Source organism: Megalopta genalis, chromosome 2 (assembly GCF_051020955.1).
Source record: "Megalopta genalis isolate 19385.01 chromosome 2, iyMegGena1_principal, whole genome shotgun sequence".
In the NCBI taxonomy this organism is placed as follows: Eukaryota; Metazoa; Arthropoda; class Insecta; order Hymenoptera; family Halictidae; genus Megalopta; species Megalopta genalis.
Genome location: NC_135014.1, coordinates 22,536,826 through 22,556,810, shown reverse-complemented (window position 1 = coordinate 22,556,810; position 19,985 = coordinate 22,536,826). Strand labels below are relative to the sequence as shown.

General features: G+C 39.6%; 1 protein-coding gene across 1 annotated transcript in view; it reads right to left on the bottom strand.

Annotated features, from left to right (window-relative positions):
* LOC117220565 (protein FAM151B) overlaps positions 1-18,797 on the bottom strand; it is a 58,367-nt gene extending 39,570 nt beyond the window's left edge. The window contains exon 1 of the mRNA XM_033470656.2: positions 18,638-18,797. The gene's annotated coding sequence lies outside the window, so the exon portion shown is untranslated. The remainder of the gene's footprint in view (positions 1-18,637) is intronic.
* Positions 18,798-19,985: the final 1,188 nt, after the last annotated feature.

The following is a 19,985-nucleotide window of genomic DNA, read 5'->3' as shown; positions in this document are numbered from 1 at the left end:
TCGGGTCGAAAGGATTTCGGTACGGTACAGTCGTTGAACCATTCGTGGTGCCATTTCTCATTTGTTAAGCATTTGCACTCGGGCGGTGCAGCACGAAAAAAAAAAAAATTGTTGTATCACGTTCCAATATAATTTTTATATTATATTTTATATTATATTATATTATCTATTATTATTACTGTTTATTATTGTTATTATTATCGTATTATTATTATATTGTATATCACATTCTAATGTAATTTTTATATTATATTATATTATATATTATTACTGTTTATTACTGTTGTTATTATTGTTATTATTATTGTATTATTATTATTATTATTATTATTATTATTATTATTATTATTATTATTATTATTATTATTATTATTATTATATTATGTATCACGTTCTAGTATAATTTTTATATTATATTTTATATTATATTATATTATATATTATAACTGTGTATTATTATCGTATTATTATTATTATTATTTTATATTATATATATATCATTATTATTGTTATTATTGTTAGTATTACTGAATTATTATATATATATATATATATATATATATTATTTTATATTATAAAATTGTTGAAAGTGTCACTGTTGTACGAGTGGCAAGACTCAATTTCGCACGGATATAATACACTTCGTCATACAAAATGGAAATACTACAAGTCCAGAAAAATTATTGTAGATTTACAGTTAAAATCACGGCTTCGAGTGCAAAGGGTCGACACTAGATTTACGGAGCACTGAAAGCAACTGTTTTATATCGATTTATAAAAGTAACGATGATACATTTATTCCGATTTTCAACGAGCATTATTGCACTCGTTATTGCCGAGTAACGCATACGTTGAATAAATAACTCGTAAGTAGATTGCGGATCTTTATGCAGAATAATAATTGCCTGCATCGATTGCAGGAAGCAGGAGAACCAAATGGATATTTATTCTTGGCTTGCGTAATTTTAATACGTCCCAAACAACGTAATCAAATTGTTAAATTTCTTTTAATAGCGATACTCTCTCGGTTTTCGCCTACTCGTTTTTGTCATAAATGCACAAAATCCACAGTCCACTGATCTACGATGCCGAAGTACCCATTCTAGCTCGGTTCTAAAGAATTTCGGAGCGGAACAACTGCCTATACCACTGGTGCCATTCTACCTTCATTAATTTTTTAACGCTTCCAATGCTCTTAGCAAAGAAATGATCATCGGTGGCGTTTCTCTTTCATCGTTTCTTCGACACTGTGCACGAGGATCCATTCAGTTCCACTTTCTTGAGATGATGATCATAAAATTGACAGGAGAAGTTGAGAAATGCTGAATACCATTTCGATCGTGATGATCTCCACGAAAGTGGTTCGAGAAGAGCGACAAGCAGAGAAGAATAACTAAGGTATTACAAATATTATATTTTCGAAATGGCAAATTACAACAGGCATCGCACAACATACACACACACATTCACTCTGAACACATTTGTTTCATCAATTACACTCCGGGCATTCAAGCAAAATCGGAGTAATTAAATGAATGAAACTGAAATCACAGAAAAAATTTATCACGGTGCCTCGCGTTTCAACTCTTTTGCGTTACAGACATCCTAGGAAAATTCAGCTTTCCCGAATATAATATTTTATTACAGGTACATGTACTTACGAAAATATACAGTGACGTGCATATTCGAAAACTTATATATATAATATAATATTTATCTATATCTATGCTCTACTATTTCTAACAAAGTAATATACGAATAAAAAACGGTAGGGAATAAAATAATAAATTTATTCTTTTCAATTATAACAAGTAATTCATCCTGTTTTTTTCCTTGCACGTAGTTAGATGTTCCTTGCGAACGGATCACCGCAGACCCGGTCATCGCCGCGCGAGAGTTAATCAGTGAAACGAAGACGATGAAATGGACCCGGTTTTCTAGCGAGAAAGACTCCAACGACGTTGGGAGACTGAAACTTTTATCTCGCCCTAAGTCTCCGATCATATTTTAGCAAGAGAGAGTAATTATCGAGAGTCTTTGGCCCGTTGCATGCAATATTGATCGACCCATAGCACCTACATATATCGCGACCAAAAGATCCCTTTGCTTTACAAGAGAGCGGGAGAGAAAGAGAGAATGAGACGTAAGAGAGAAAGAGAGAGAGAGAGACGAGAAAGAGAGAGTGAGACGTGAGAGAGAAAGAGAGAGACAAGAAAGAGAGAGTGAGACGTGAGAGAGAAAGAGAGAGTGAGACGTGAGAGAGGAAGAGAGAGAGAGAGAGACGAGAAAGAAAGAGTGAGATGTGAGAGAGAAAGATAGAGAGAATAAAAGAAAGAAAGAGAGAATGAAAGAGGTAGAGGGAGAGAGAGAGAGTTAGAGAAACGAGAGAACGATATATATATATACAGAATGAGAATGAAAGAGAGAGAAAGAGAGAGAAAGAGAGAGAGAGAGAGAGAAAGAGAGAGAGAGAGAGAGATACAGAGCGAGAATGAAAAGGGGAGCGGGAGAGAGGGAGAGAGAGAGAGAGCGAGAGAGTGTATTTCCATTTCCAAGCAAACCGAGATTCACCAAGGCTCCGTCAGTTTTCGAATCTAGGCGGGCAAGAACAATTGCGCGTTCGCACCTGGCGACGGCCTTGGGCGAGTTTGCTCTCGAGATTGGTCTTTGTACCCGTTTCAGCACTTGCTGACCACCTCGGACCAGATAAAGGGTGTTATTGATTCGATTCTCATTTTTTCCTTTTAAATCGCGTTACGTGTTCCCGATGATATCGGTGTTGCACGATTCCACATTGTCCCGTTATCAGCCCGAGATACGATCAAGGGACTTCGATTGGCTTTTATTTTTGAGTAGCCGTCTCCGCGTGGCAGCCTACGTGGCAAACCCCTCCGGTCCGCGGACAATAACGAGAGAGGAAGGGTGGAGGCCAGGTGTCGCTTTATCAGAAAAAAATTGTTCAAATAGCCCGTGTAATTGATAGCGGCGCGCTGATCGATTGAGGGCGGAGCCAGCCAACCGACACACTATCTCTATAAAAGATGTGCATTCACGAGCGCGAACTTGCGCGACCTTCGACCGGTAGAACGCGGAAACGAATTTTCGTGAAATCGCTTTAACCTGCCCCCTCCACGATTAACCCCCCCGCGCGACCCACTCGCACCACCACCCCGGAACCGAATAATCGATAAGTCCCCGATCAATCGTATGCACGGCGAACTAACTATTTGCTTTTCGGCCTCGGCGATCGCGGCTGCTACCTTGGCTTGAATCGAAAATTCAAAATTCGCTTATCTATTTCTGTAACGCGCCACTCGGAACGCTATCTTCCGTCACAGAATTCTCTGATACCAGCGATATTACGTGTGACTCCAAAATAGCAACGGCAGATTTCATCGTTCTTCTCGCACACCACGGAAAACATTTTGCTCTCTTCATCGCGATTTTTCGCAGCCTAGCGGCTCGTTTTTATAGTTTATTTATTTAGTTAATTTATATTATATTTATATTATATTTATATTACATTTATATTATATTTATATTATATTTATATTACATTTGTATTATATTTATATTATATTTATATTACATTTATATTACATTTGTATTATATTTATATTATATTTATATTACATTTATATTACATTTGTATTATATTTATATTATATTTATATTATATTTATATTATATTTATATTAAATTTACATTAAATTTACATTATATTTACATCATATTTATATCATATTTATATTATATTTATATTAAATTTATATTAAATTTACATTATATTTATATCATATTATATTATAATCTACTTCTCAAATTATCCATTTTGCTTTACAAGCTGATGGAAAATTAGGGAGATTTTACTGTAATTTCTCTCACATTCTCCCTCAATTAGCAAACGAAAATGGACAACTTGGGAGGAACAGATGCGATTATTCGAGCCTCGCGCGGCTCGTTCTTATATTTATCAACAGGTCCGGGCAAATCTTACATGAAATAAATATAAGATTTAAAATAAATAAATGGTACAACGAGCATTTGCATCGGAAACCTACACTCGAAATTGAAGTGCCTCCTCAAGACGAGCATACCTTTCCCCAGGAAACCAATTGATGAATCAGGAGACGAAGAAGGAATTGCAAAGTAGATTCGTAATATTCATCGATTATCGTAGCTTACCGAAACAGCGGAATAGCAGGTCTTAAGCTGTCAAAGATAACAGGAACCTCGAGAAGCTGTCGGAGGATAAACGAATGAAATAATATTCGAAGGTATTTTATCAATGGTTCCACCTTCAATGAAATGATTCTACAGTAATTTCTCTCATATTGTGTCTCGGCTTGTAAACAAAAACGAACAATTTAAGAAGAGGAGATACAATTGTTTATAGTTTGCCGACAGACCCGGGGAAAATTTTATATACGCAATAAAAATAGAAAACAATTATTCGAGATAGTATATATTTCAGATTGTTATTTTCAGTGCCGTTATTTGAGAATAAAAGTAATATATCGATTCGTTCGAGATAAAGCAACTTCAAGTTAATAAATTGTTTCGCTGTTTCTTTATTTCAAATTGGCCGGAGAGAAATAATGCTGAAAATAATAGTCAAGAGAAAGAATTTATTTCATGAAATATCTCCGCGAGAATTTGTTCAAAGCGGAAACGTTTTTCAATTTCACTTCACAATTATTTCATGTGGTGTTATTTCAGTGGGATCACAGGCATGAAAATTTGCTGTGAACAAATAACCTTGACATACTTATGAAAGTTAAAAACTCAAATTGCTACTGTAGAATGGTGTTCAGCTTCACTTGTCAAGTTTTCAATTATTGTTTACGGACGATCTTCGTGAGAGATTGTTGTTCTCGTTTCATTGAAGGTAGAGCCATTGATAAAATACCTTTGAACATTGTTTTATTTATCCTCTGACTGCTTCTCGATATCTCTGTTATCTTTGACAACTTAATATCCGCTGTTTCAGTATGCTACGATATAATCGATGGACATCTCGAATGTACATGCTTCGTAATTCCTTCTTCCGCCTTCTAATTCGTCGATTGGTTTCTTCGGGAACGTGTGTTCGCTTCGAGAAGACACCTCAATTTCGAGTTCCCGATGCAAATGCTCGTTGCATGTGCATCGGTCAATAGTATAGCGTATCTCCCACCGCGAAAACACCCCCGGGGTCGCCGGGTGTTTACGACGTGGCATTTCGCGAGCAATTTAAACGGGGAAGACGACCGGTCCTCGCTGAACTCTTCGGGAGCCTCCCCCGCTTAAAGGATCGTGCATTTTTTGGTCGCGTGCGCTTCCAATTACATCGAACGTTTTCAAGTAAATCCGTCGCGGGAATCTGGCAAAATTTCTCGAAATTGCTATCTCTCAACCCTTTGCCGTACTTCGACCAGCGTGACTCGCGATAAAGATTTCTAGCTATAATTCATAGATAAGTATAAATGTTATTCCGATCGTCCAAGTCTGAATAAAATTCTGTTCTTTCATCGTTAATATCTAATCGTTTAAGTAAACGTTGGAACACGCGATCAATATGTATTATCTTCTTCTTCTGAGAAATGATTACAATAAGAAAAGATCTAACCGTTTGCAACTGTGAAGCAAATAGTAGGGCGAGGAGTAAAAGACGCCGGAAGACACGATCGCAACCCCTTTCGCGAAAAAATTTCGTCCAATAAACGTTCCATAGAAATTGCGTATCGTACGTTTTAAGTTTTATTTCGATCACTCTAGCAGTTTTCTCCAAGAAAATTCTGCTTAAAGAATGCCTACTTATCTAATGACGAAATCAATTTTAACCCTTCTCTTTGTATAAAAGTTAATACCAGCATTCGTCGTACGAAAAAACCCCATTACGTTTCATCATTTAAAAAATCCAGTGCACAGTGCAAGATACAATAATTTCTGTCAGGAATGCTCGGAGATCGGAATCGAGAACCGGCAGATCTGAGAATACTAAATCGCGGCAGACAGTAAAAAAGGCAGTGGTCAGCATGCCGGTGTACATTAATATGAGTACATAGCAATGCTGGAATAAAAACGATGATTTAACTTTTTTATTTCTAATTTTTTGCCACGATTCGAAGGCAATTCGGAGGCCACTTGACACGATTCGAAGACAATTCGGAGCCCACGTGACACGATTCGAAGGCAATTCGGAGGTCACATGACACGATTCGACGGTCACGTCGATAAATAACCAAGTACAATAAATTCTCCTTAATTTTCCTTGAGCTTGTAAACAAAAATAGACAATATAAGAAGGGGAGATACAAGCCTTTCATCTTGTTTTAATAATTGTTAACAATCGGTAACCATAAAGCTATATAAAAACTTTATAAAAATAATCGTATCTCCTCTTCCAAAATTGTCCATTTCTATGAGCAATCTGAGCGCGAATTAGGGAGAAATTACTGTACCTACCCCGTACCTTGTAGCTCCGCGTTTTTTTTTACCTGACTCACACGCAAACAGATCATTTTGTTTTGTCTTCCGGAAACTCCGTCGATCCTTAGCATCGACGTAGCAATAAATTACACAGGCGTAGGACTAGCACAGGGAAATTCACGGCAACCCGAAATTCGGCATTTCCGGGAGAAATTACCGTATGTGTAACAATCGTGCCAAGTTTCATTGCGACAGCACCGACAGTTCGCTCGCAGAAAATTCGCGAAAGGCAACTACTTCACCGAAATCGAAGTAGCTTTCCACCCTTTCCTTCGTCAAAGAGTACCTTACATTGCACCACCAAGAAAACCACGCGCATAGTGCAAGTTACCGATAAAAAAATCTTGTCGAGTTTCATTTGAATAGCTCTAACAGTTCTCGCGCAAAAAAAGATTCTGAAACATTAGGTCGACTCGTGAATAACGAGTTTTTGCTTTCACTAAATAGATAAGCGTTCGAAATAAATGAAATAAAAAGTAAAACAAAAAGAATAAATGAAAAGAAAACAAAATAAATGTCTGATAAAAAAGCGGAAGATATTTATGACTCGACACAAACACATACATTTACATTTTACAAGGGTTTAGAAGGCCAGATTACGGCCATAAAAGACTGCGTCACTCGATTTGGCATGCATGATTATTAAAAAAGGATCGCACGCTACCTGATAGGTGTAAGATAGTGCTTAAACTTACGTCTAACTGGGTCGCAGCATCGACGTAGCAATAAATTACATAAGCACAGGGAAATTCATAGCAACCCGAAATTTGGCATTTCCGGGAGAAATGACTGTATGGCGCAACGTTTCCAAACGTCGAGCAATTTTCATAATCGAACGAAGAAGCTTTCCGCGAAATTTGGAAGAACGCTTAACGGTACAATAAACCTTATCACACGATCAAATACGGTACAGTCATTGATGAACTCACAATGTTTATCGCTCGCGCAAAGTTCGTCACTTGGAAATTTTTTAACAACATTGCTTCATGATTTAATTAATCGCGCAATCATTTCCGATCGGTAAACCGAATATGCGGCGAAATCGATTAGGATCTTCGAATCGATTAGAATCGTTCGCGTCTATTATAGCGTCTGATAAAGGCGATCGGCGTCGGTGTTTTTCCACGAATCGCATCCGGCTCGCAACCGAATCGTCGAACGCAACTTCCGTTCGATAAAGCGCGACTGCAAAAACGAAAGAAAAAAAATGAAAAAAAAAACGAAGCGCACCGGAAAAGACCGGCCGACCGCGTAAACGCTTCGCAAAAACGAGGGTGTACGGCAACCCTCCGGTCGCGAAACCCTCGACAGATGTTTCACCCCGACCCTCGGCCCGTGGAACTACCCCTATCGTCGCGATTATGGTTCGTTTGGGGCTCGTGTGCCGAACACATGTCACGCACGCCAACATTTTTCGCGAAAGCCACGCGCGTTTTAGAACGTTAACAACGACCGCTCTCGCGCGCACCCCTAAAATCATTGCTGCGGACCAGTTAGACGTAAGTTCAAGCGCCATCGTACATCTATCACGAAGCATGCGATCCTTTTTTAATAATCGTGCATGCGAAATCGAGTGTCGTAGTCTTTTATGGCCATAATCTGGCCTTCTTATCCCTTGTAAAATGTAAATGTACGTGTTTGTGTCGAGACATAAATATCTTCCGCTTTTTTATCAGACATTTATTTTGTCTTCTTCTCATTTATTCTTTTTGTTTTACTTTTTATTTCATTTATTTCGAACCCTTATCTATTTAATTAAAGCAAAAACTCGTTATTCACGACTCGACCTAATGTTTCAGAACCTTTTTGCGCGAGAACTGTTAGAGCTATTCAAATGAAACTCGACAAGATTTTTTTATCGGTAACTTGTACTATGCGCGTGGTTTTCTTGGTGGTGCAATGTAAGGTACTCTTTGACGAAGGAAAGGGTGGAAAGCTACTTCGATTTCGATGAAGTAACTGCCTTTCGCGAATTTTCTGCGAGCAAACTGTCGGTGGTGTCGCAATGAAACTTGGCACGATTGTTACACATACGGTAATTTCTCCCGGAAATGCCAAATTTCGGGTTGCCGTGAATTTCTCTGTCCTAGTCCTACGCCTGTGTAATTTATTTCTACGTCGATGCTAAGGGTCGACGGAGTTTCCGGAAGACAAAACAAAATGATCGGTTTGCGTGTGAGTCAGGTAAAAAAAAACGCGGAGCTACAAGGTACGGGGTAGGTACAGTAATTTCTCTCTAATTCGCGCTCAGATTGCGCACAAAAATGGTCAATTGGGAAGAGGAGATACGATTATTTTTATATAGTTTTTATATAGATTTATGGTTATATACCGATTGTTAACAATTATTAAAACGAGTTGAAAGGCTCGTATCTCCTCTTCTCAAATTATCTATTTTTGTTTGCAAACTGAAGGAAAATTAAGGAGAATTTATTGTACTAGGTTATTTATCGACGTGACCGTCGAATCGTGTCATGTGACCTCCGAATTGCCTTCGAATCGTGTCACGTGGGCTCCGAATTGTCTTCGAATCGTGTCAAGTGGCCTCCGAATTGCCTTCGAATCGTGGCAAAAAATTAGAAATAAAAAAGTTAAATCATCGTTTTTATTCTAGCATTGCTATGTACTCATATTAATGTACACCGGCATGCTGGCCACTGCCTTTTTTACTGTCTGCCCCGATTTTCTACAAAAACGAGCCGCGTGGCTCAAAGAATCGCGGCTTAGTATTCTCAGATCTGCCGATTTTTCAATTCCAACTTCCGAACATTTCTGCGAGAAATTACTGTACCTCGTTCCACGATTTATTGATTGCGTTATGGATGAGCTCACGTTTCCACGAACGATATAACAGAGCGACGCAGGAACTCCATTATTGCGAACATTAAATTTTATCGGTGCGTAAAAGTAATTGGTGGAAAACAACAACTGCTGTTGCCATAGCAGCCGAGCGAAGTAGGGCATTGCGAAATCGGCCATTTATCTGATAATAACGGAATCGCATGATAATAAAGAACGACTGGGCATTTCGCGGAGAAAATTAAAATTCTCATCTCCGTGGAAAAAGCGGAGGAAAGCGTTGATGAAAGCGCCGTCGATTGTTCACGAGACGGTTCTCGGCAACAACGACATAAAATCCGATTATTTCCATATGTTTATTTTTGGAAAATTATTCGCAATAAAACAGCGTCGCTTTCCAGCCGATACGCTCGCAAAGCAGCGATGCAAATTTCGTTCGCCAATCTTTCTTCGTGTTTGCGTCAAATAATACGCGATCGTTTTCATACTCTTCGTCGACGTAATCATCGTTACGTACGCGATGTTGGACGCAATTACGTGTTTGCACAGATTCGATCGAAAGTGAACTGTACTCCGGCGGAGATAAGTCGAGCTTGTAACGACTAAATAAATGTTATAAATAGAGGACAAAATACAGATAGGAAGTGTAATCCCCGGTGGAACGTGCGCCAAGTGAAACAAGCTTTGTTCGAAGTTGTTTAGTCACCTAGTTTCCGAGTTATCCTGCACACAGGTTTCAAAAACACGGTACCCGGAAAAACGCGTTTAAAGTTTCCGTGCTTGGTGTTTCAAACGCTGCCACGCCTCGCTAAATAATTTATTACTTATTTCAAAGCTAGTCCATGAGATACAGTCGACTCTCCCATAACACGACAATAACTTTTCGCAACACGAAACGAATCTATCGCATCGACTATACTTTTGATTTACGTGCAAAGAAATATTTGCATTTTCTGGATTTTCTTTCTTTTTGTTACAAATAATTGCATAGAATCACATGCGAATAAGATACAGAGAAAATGAAGAAGAAAAAAGGGGAAAGAATAGGAAAGGAAAAGAAAAATAACATTGACATTGTTACTGCTATCCGAACGAAAACTTTCTATATTCTATTATTTCTAATATAGAAATATACGAATACGATTTTTTTGTTAAATTTCTGTTTAAATTTCCAGGATGACTCGGCTGAAGTGTGCCACCTATAGCGCTGCGAATAATTATAAACACAAAGTAACATTTACTTCTCTGCTAATATTTAAATGAAAACCAAAAACGATGTATTTATTTTTCTATGTTTTATTATTTCTGATATAGAAATACACAAATGTGTTGTATTATTAATTTTCCGTTTAAATAAAATTGTAACAGTTATTTTGAGTCTATAGTATATAATTGTTCACACCACTGTAGTGTTTTTTTTTTCAGAAATTGGTAAGTCTCCCTAATTGACGTTCAGATTGCGCACAAAAATGAACAATTAGGGAAGAGAAGATACGATTGTTCGATCCTCGCGGCTCGTTTTTATAGTTGTTGGCAATCGGTAACCATGAATAATCGTATCTCCTCTTATTATTATTATCTCCTTATTATCTCCTTATTATCTCCTCTTATATATTGCAATGTATAAAAATTTGGAAAATTAGTCCACGATCAGTGTCGCCTATATCGATTGACCCTGTGCGATGAATCCTCGCATGACGGACCATGGTGGCTGGTGACCGGGTCTCGCATGACCCATACTAGCATCTATATCGCATACGTGTTCAACGTATGCAAAAATACCATGAACGTTAATCTCGCGGACGCTTTTTGGAACGACGCAACGCGTCACCACCTTGAAACGTCGTTGATCAATAGCGTGGTCGATTAAAAGATCGAGTGACACGATAACGTTTGAACAAAACTATCGCAATTGGACTCTGCGCGTTTAATTCATTTTCGCGATCTATCTCGGACAGAAAGCGATCGATCAATCGGCGCTGTGATTTGCGGCGGCGACGGTCGACGCAGCCGAGCGACAACGAGTCGGAAAGGGATAGTGTCGGTGTCAGTAGGAGGCGGAACCGTGGGGTCAATCCTGTTAATAGGTCAATCTCTCGGGCGACCGTCACGCGATTTTTGCTAAAGGGACGCGGTATTTTATTTGACGCGGTAATTGCGGCCTTTTCGACGCCGCCGAAAGTTCAGCGCGGAAGCCGACTGCATTCCGCGGAGAAACCGAGAGCTAAAACAGCGACGAACGGCCTCCGACGAATTTTCATTTTCCAAGCTTTCTTTCTAATCTAAGAAAGATTAGGATCTTCTAGTCTAAGAGAATTTTTCATCGGAAAATTGTAAAATCGTTTCTGATCTACGGTTGCTCCATTAATATTTGGTCACCTCTTAAAATGCAATAACTTTTTTAAAAATGGACTAAACGATTTGAAGTTTTTTTTTTTAGATGATAAAGAGACTGATGTACTGGACAATAATAATGACTGCTTACAATTTTGCTGTTACTTGGAGTGACGAAACAATATCTTTCTTCGTTTCGCAAAGCGTTGAAAGATTTTAAAAATCTTTGTGGACGAAACTGCGATTTCTGCGATCTTTAATTGGTAACAGCTCGTGCCAAGGCCAATCGATTTCGATGAAACTTTCGACATGCATACAAGTTACCGAGATCTATATTTATAAATTTTCGTTATGGGCTCAGATAAAGAAGTCAAAGAACGAGAGTTTCTTTTATTTTTTCATTTGTCATTCTAAGCAATGACGAAACTTGAAAGAAGCATTCTAGACACGATCTAGTAGGCTGGTCCAGTTCTAAAAAAAGTTATTCCACGCTAAAAGTTGTCCGAATATTAATAGGTGTCACTGTGACTCCATGTTTCAACGATACTTTCAATTTTATGCAGAAATAATCCAAGCTGGGCTTACTATAAACGGTCCAAACGCATCTGTAAAAATAGAATCTGAAATGAAAACGTACCTCGGCGATTTTTCTCATTTTTCTCATTTCTCTCGAGCCACGGAACTGAGACGAAAAACAAATATATGTTCGACCTAATTTTTGTACCGACAGTCGCGGCAAAGTGTACAGAAGCAACGCATCGAGTTTCATGTCAAGCGATCGAGAAGATCCCGGAATGTCATGTGATAGCGTATCAGCTGTACACAGTTTCAAGAAAAACAAGATAGAATCTTTCCTCCTGTTTTCAGGGCACATGCTAGAGAACGTACCAGTAAGAGCGTGCGCAAAGAAAAGACACGGGTGATCGCCAGGGTAACGGCGACCGAGCCGTAAAGAAATTCTTGATTACGCGTGTTCGCGCATCCCTTGCTGCACGGTGGTGTTCGGGCCGCCATTTTCTTTGAAACGAATTCATCAGCTGCACAAATTAATTTGTTACCATTAAGCCTTCGGACGGTCCTACGACCTTGTATACAAACATTTTTAACTAAAATTTCCTTGTTATTATCATCATTATTATTATTACTATTATTCTTATTATTTTTATTACTATTTTTATTACTTTTATTATTACTGTTATTATTACTATTTTTATTACTTTTATTATTACTATTTTTATTACTTTTATTATTACTGTTATTATTACTATTTTTATTACTTTTATTATTACTGTTATTATTACTATTTTTATTACTATTAATATTACTATTATTATTATTATTATTATTATTACTATTATTATTGCTATCATCTTGCCGTACTTTTTTTACGTAGTAATTTCATAATTAATTAAGTTCCATAATTCAACGCTTGTGCGACGAACAATTTTCACGACGGTATTATTACCGATGCTTATAACAATTCTGAGCTTTTTTCAACAATTTTTCAAAACACTTTTGAAGATATTTCTCACAGACTTTCCATTACTCCTAACACAACATATTTCGTTTAATTGCCGAAAATTGATTAACGAAGTGAACGATTCAAATACTCGGGGTCAAAATTTATTATCCAGCCACCGGCATGCGAGAGTTAATATTTCCGATGATCTTCTTGAAAAAAATTCCCAAATACAGTTATGTTCCAGAGACAACGAATTCGTGTAACGAGAAGCATCTTTGCTTCGTTCTGTCGATTATTGACGAAATTCGATGCATCCCGATACGTTTCAAATTAGCAGAGGACGAACGAGCTCGCGCAGCATAGGAGAATCGGAGAGCTGGTTTCCAGCGACGAGAAGCATCTTTCGAAGAGGGCCCTTCGTCTGATGGGTCTGGAACGACCCTCTTCCGGGACTCTCGACCCGGCCAAGACCTCGCGAGCTTCCACGGAATGGCCTTCGCTCGTAAATCGGCCGTAACTATCCCGGACTTGTCCTTGACTCGTTCCTGAAGCGGTGCGCCCGGCCACACCGGCGCGCCGAGGAAATGGAAATGGCTCCGTCGCATTCCAAATTTTCCAGGTCGTCGCCGGCGCCTGTGTGCGAGAGCGTACACCGTCCTCCAAAAGTATTGGGACACTCACAGGAAACTAGATAAATTTGAGAATTCGATAATGAAATTGTTACGATTTTCTGTTTTAATTATTTCGAAGTTAACTTTATTTATAAATAAAATGAAATATATAAATTATATTAAATTATAAAATATTATAAAAATATTAATTTATATTAATATGAATATATTAATTTCATATTAAACCGTAACAAGTACATAAATATATTTTACGTTGGATTAAAAATGACGTCAATGTACGAATTCGATATGAAACCGTTACAATTTGTTTTCATTTATTTCAAAGTTAATTTCATATTAAACCGTAACAAGTACCTAAATATATTTTACGTTGGATTAAAAATGACGTCAATGTGCGAATTCGATATGAAATCGTTACAATTTGTTTTAATTTATTTCAAAGTTAAGTTCATATTAAACCGTAACAAGTACCTAAATATATTTTACGTTGGATTAAAAATGACGTCAATGTACGAATTCGATATGAAATCGTTACAATTTGTTTTAATTCATTTCAAAGTTAATTTCATATTAAACCGTAACAAGTACATAAATATATTTCACGTTGTAACAACGGTAACGTTATAAAAGACAATTAAATTTTCACCGCGTTCTTGAATTACTTCTTGGACTAACTTCGACATCCGTTTCATTCATTTCTCTAACAATTTCCGATGCCCTTTAGTTCCATGCATTTTGCACTATATTCCACGTATTAAACAAACATATTCGTACCGAGCGAAGAGTACGAAACAAACTCAGGATACCTTTTCACTGAACGAAATGCGATAAATTAGTGAATAAATAACAATAAATTGCACAAGAAGTGACACTCACAACTTAATGCGCACTATCGACACTATGATGCCATATTGCAGGCCAGCGGACATAACCTAAACTGAACGGAATATTCCAATTTATACGGAACAAGCAGGTGTTCTAATACTTTCGGAGGGGAGTGTATATGTTCGCGCGAATGTGTTTCGCGAGTGTGTTTGCTCGCGTCTCCCCGAGCGTGTGCAGGCCCCCTCCGCGCCTGCCCTGGTCTACGAGCCCGCCGCGTGCACGGCACGGGCAGACTCGGGGCCGTCGCTGTTCGGATACAATAGAAAAATGGGAGTTTCCCCGAGACAATGGGGAATGCTCTCCTTTGTCGCGCGAGTCGAAGGTTCTCCCCTCGGCTCCGGCTTCTCGTCTCTGTCGCGACTGCCTTCCCATCGAGTCTGCCGTCTTCCTCCGCCTTCGAGGACCCCGCCAGATATCCTCTTTAATACCCTCCACGGAATCGGAACGGTCTGGCAGACGCGACGATTAACCCTCGAACGACGGGTCGCGTGGTCGAGCATCGTCGGGGTCCGCCGCGACCCCAGCATCATTTTTCAGATACGAACCAGCCATTTGTCTCGGAATTATTAAGGCGCGTTGCCACTGGCTCGGCTTGTTCCAGCGAACAGGCTTGTTCGCTAGTCCCAGCGAATGGAGTGGCAGAGAAACAACGTCGTCCATTGTCGCACAGAAATTCAGGTGCATGGTGCACATGATAATGATATGTTTCGTTTTAATAGACACATGATATGTTTCGTTTTAATAGAGCTGGCAGTTGCCGGCGAAAAAATTATCGAAATGCATCCGCTTTTATAACATCGAAATAAGTCCTAACCCCTTTGCTTAATACAAGGGTTGCTTCTGACGAACGTCATACAAAACCTGCACTAGCTTTCACCGCTAAAAATATCAGGCTTATAGTACAATACAGTATAATATTTGTGCCAAGTTTCATATTAATAGATCTAGGAGTTTCCTTGTAGAAAATTAACCCTTTGCTTCGTACAAGGGTTGCTTCTGATGAACGTCATACAAAACCTGCACTAGCTTTCACCGCTAAAAATATCAAGCTTATAGTACAAGACAGATGTAATATTTGTGCCAAGTTTCATATTAATAGATCTAGGAGTTTCCTTGTAGAAAATTAACCCTTTGCTTCGTACAAGGGTTGCTTCTGATGAACGTCATACAAAACCTGCACTAGCTTTCACCGCTAAAAATATCAAGCTTATAGTACAAGACAGATGTAATATTTGCGCCAAGTTTCATATTAATAGATCTAGAAGTTTCCTTGTAGAAAATTAACCCTTTGTTTCGTACAAGGGTTGCTTCTGACGAACGTCATACAAAACCTGCACTAGCTTTCACCGCTAAAAATATCAGGCTTATAGTACAAGACAGTATAATATTTGTGCCAAGTTTCATATTAATAAATCTAGAAAAGTTTCCTTGTAGAAAATTCAATCAAAATTAAACCTTTCCTTCGTGCAAGGTTCACTTCCGAACGTCTCGCAGAAACTGCGTCACGTATCGACGCCAAAAGAATTATGCGCGTAGTGCAAGACACGTGTAATAATCTTGTGAAGTTTCATTTCGATAGCTGCGGCAGCTCCGTTGACAAAACTTCGCGAAGGCAACGTACATTTTTTAAATCGAAATAGCTGTCGACGCTTCCCATCGCGCAAGGGTGGCTTTCAATAAACGTTGTGCAAAAAGTGCACTGTATTTCGCCAGGAAAAAAATCAGGCGTACGGTGCAAAATACCGGTAACAATACCGGTAACTTTCATTTCGATGCATCTAACGATCTCCATAAAAAAAACAATTCCCAAATGCACCTACTTTTCAGAAAGTAGACGAGTAGTTTTCTGAAAAAACGATTCCCATGAAAACGTGTAAACAACCTCCGACAAAAAACAACGACGCCGGGTCTATTTGGACCCGGAGTTACGAACACTCCGTCTAGATTCTAATTTTGTGACGATCGTACGTAATTCGATATTGAAGCAAATTAAATGATATTGAAAATTAACACGTTGGCTGCCGCGCGAATTTTACGTGACTTGCCCAAGGCGCCAACATGAATTTTTCATTATGCGATGCATATTATGTTGAAATATTATTTACAGCAGATAAGTTTCGTTGTATAAACTTGTTTTATGCATTTTTCGTGGCGCATTGTAATAAATGGCAATTATTACAATATTATATTATTTAAAAATTTATGCGTATCGATGTTTACCCTAATTATGTATTTCAACTATTCGTCGCGTCGCCGGTCACCAGTGGCCCCCACGGCGCTGTAGCCAAGTCGAGTGCCGGTCACCGGTGACCCCCACGGCAGCCAACGTGTTAAATGATATCAAAGCTAATTAAAGTAATTGACTTTGGTCTGAACGAAGAGGCTTTTAATAATATACGAACGAAAATTAATCGCAAAAATTTGAACGGATCTAACCGCGGCTGCGATAAATCCAGAAAAAATGTCCGCCGGCCAAAGGTTAATCTTCTGGTGTAAAGTCATCTCGCGGACAGATTACGGCAAATATTCGCGAAAGTGGAAGAGAGTCCGTGGCAGCGCGCCGCGAGCTATTGATTTGCGAGGTGGCCGCGCGCGGCTCGGACCCTCGGCCGAAATTGCTTCGCTGACAGCTCCGCGTCTCATTTTCATCGAATTAGTTCGCGGGTCGGTCCTCCGCGCTCCGCGGCCCGGCAAACGCCGCTACTTTCCTCAATTTCCCATGGTACCGGGGGGACCATTAGCAGGATTGCGGGTCGCGGCTCTTTCTACGGGCACCGCCGTAAACCGTAAACTGCGGCGAACGGCTTCGCGGACGCGTAATTGCAGCGTAACGACATCGCGATTGCCACGGCCCGTTCAAATATGCAGAGCCCCCACGCGCGGCCATCGGCGTGTTCAGCTTCGCGACGATCTCCCTGAATCGTTCGGTTTACGGCCGCGTGCATGCATTAGTTCCAGCGCGACGCACGGGGGGGGGGGGGGAGGTTCGAACGATACCTGCCGGCTGGAAGAAAAAGCTTCGGGAAAGAAGGCGTTAATTGTTCCCGGTAGACTTGCGGGTTTTATACACTTATGAAATGAGTAACTGTAATTGGCGGCAGCCGTGAGATCACAGGAATCGCCGATGTATCGTTAGGTTGTTGCGCACGGAACGTCGGATTTTTAAGTGAACAGTTAAAAACTTCGTTCTCGAAAGATGTTTATTCGATCGAGATACGACCCGTTTAACCAAACGCGGTTTTAACGAACGAATGCCATTTTTAAAGATGTCCTCGTCCCTCGGATGAACAAACCCGGCTATGGGGATGATAATATTATCTTCGTTCGCGAAGTGTTTATTCCGTGAAACGAGTCCCGGGCGTTTGAAAAATGCGGCGATCGATTTTTCTTAAAAGTGGAACACAGAGCGTGATTACGTGTTCGAGGGGGAGACGGTTATCTAAATAATTCATCGGTTATTGTGGTTACATAGAAATCATATTCTCAGTTTTCTAAAGAATTTTGAGCATGGTCATGTTCGTCGAATGGAAAAATTACTTTCATATTTTATATGTATATTATTATATATATATATATATTATATATATTATATTATTATTATATATATACTTCCAATAGTTTCAATTATCTCGCCTTATAATTGAGCGGAAGCTCAAGTGTAGAGATCTCAACATGTATTCGGAAATCACAAAGTCATTGTATTCGTTAACTTCGTTCCATTTCGTCGTACGATTCTTCATGCGAAATAGCCTGGACAATCGTGTCTACGCTTAATAATTTTAGCAAGTTACATCTTCGAATGTTACCACAGTTTTGGATTTCTCGCGTGTCTACTGATTTTTCTCATAAAATCCGCAGTCTAGCGGTGAATCGTCTTAAACGGATCCGCTGAGTTGTATACAGCTCTCACGACCTCGACTCTACGAGATTGTGGCTCATAAAGCATGAAAATGTGGTTTTCGTTCGAGCCAGTTCCGACTTTCCCGGAACACGGTACGTCGTGTAAAACCGAGCCACCTCGTTATCGCAGATGAGTATCGTGGTTGTGGCTCACCTGGCGTTGCGGCGCGACCTTATCTAGACCCTATGGACGCCGTTTTCCCTGTTTCGGTTCGATGGTTGAACCCGTTGCAAAATTTCCAGAGCGGCGTCCCTCGATCGGCATCGATCCACGTTGAAGATTCTGGAACGTCCACTGCGGACGTGACCGTCCACGTTCACGGGAATTGTTACGTAAGCCTGGATCGATTCAGGAACGGAAGATTACCTTCCGTCGAGAAGTTGGTTCGCCCGATCAGCGAGCTCGATTCTGAAGTTCGCGACGTACACTCGCTGGAACGCTAGCTGCTTGTTGGCTGATTCACCGGACATCGTGCACTGCTTTGGTTCGAGGTCGAAAGGCGGCGGTTCGCTGACCAGTGAAAGCGGCTGGACCGGAATGATAATCGAGCGTTGTTGGAAGAACGTTCGGTATGATTTTATTTTTGGAGCATTTATTTTTAGTAGAAAAAAACGTAGCTGTGAACGATGGAACGGTGGAAGAGATTGATACTTGCAAGCGTTGGTATGAAAATTCTTCTGGTTTATCAGTGGGAGGTACGTTCGAGAGTTTAATTATCGACAGAATCATATTTGCGAATGATATCGACTACACGCGAGACATAGGAGTACGGTTTGCGTAAGGGTTTTAATACTAGAACCGGCATCCACTAATTCGGAGTACGGAAACCCTGATAATTCGGTACACCGTTATAATTTAACAATGAATCTTCGTATACTGCGGAAAATTTGAAAATAGCGCCATTTGTGACAAGTGCCGCTCCTTGCGGTGACCTCTCCAAGCTCGATTCGGGGTCCGTACAGCGCCAAGGGTGTAGTGGCAAAACGCTCAAACTATTAGACGAATTACTGACAGTCGATTTTGGCTAACAGTTTGAGCGTTTTGCCATTGCTCCAATTGGCGCTGTACGGATCCCGAATCGAGCTTGGAGAGGTCACCGCAAGGAGCGGCACTTGTCACAAATGGCGCTAGTTTCAAATTTTTCGCAGCAAATGATTCTTGCCGAATTTTAAACTTATTTTAAAGCACAAGCGACGAGAATCATCTGTCAAATTTATTAAATGATTTTGTATGATATGGATGCAAGAGAGTCGACTGAACACATTTCTGTATCTTGAAAATATTTCTCGAGCCCCTGAATTGATAGGATTCATGCTATTTTCCGCACAGATACTTTCCTTACAGCAATAATCAGTTGTTGCTGTAAGAAATATTCAGTTTTCTATGTATTTGCAACAATAGGCTTTTCCTCTTTAAATCGTCTTTTGTATTTTTATTTTGGTAGGGTATTTCAAGATGAACAAATTGTGTGAACAACTGAATGAATAAAATAAACATTACG